We start from the raw sequence: 240 nt of genomic DNA, 5'->3' as shown, positions 1-240 counted from the left end.
TGATAAAAAAAAAAATAACAACGCCTGTAAAATAAACACAGTTAAGAAACCCACCCCATAAAATGATAAAAACGCTAACAAACAAACTATCGAATCCACGGTCATAATAATCTCATCTCCGCTCTATTTCTCCTAGGCCTACCTGACAGCTAATAATAGTGTGGACAACTGAGAATTATAGGTACAATCCCCCGGTCAAGAATTTGTTTCCAGAAGAAATTTACTCGTAGAATGCGAGGC

Source organism: Penaeus monodon, chromosome 22 (assembly GCF_015228065.2).
Source record: "Penaeus monodon isolate SGIC_2016 chromosome 22, NSTDA_Pmon_1, whole genome shotgun sequence".
NCBI lineage: Eukaryota > Metazoa > Arthropoda > Malacostraca > Decapoda > Penaeidae > Penaeus > Penaeus monodon.
Note: the sequence above shows the minus strand (reverse complement) of the source record.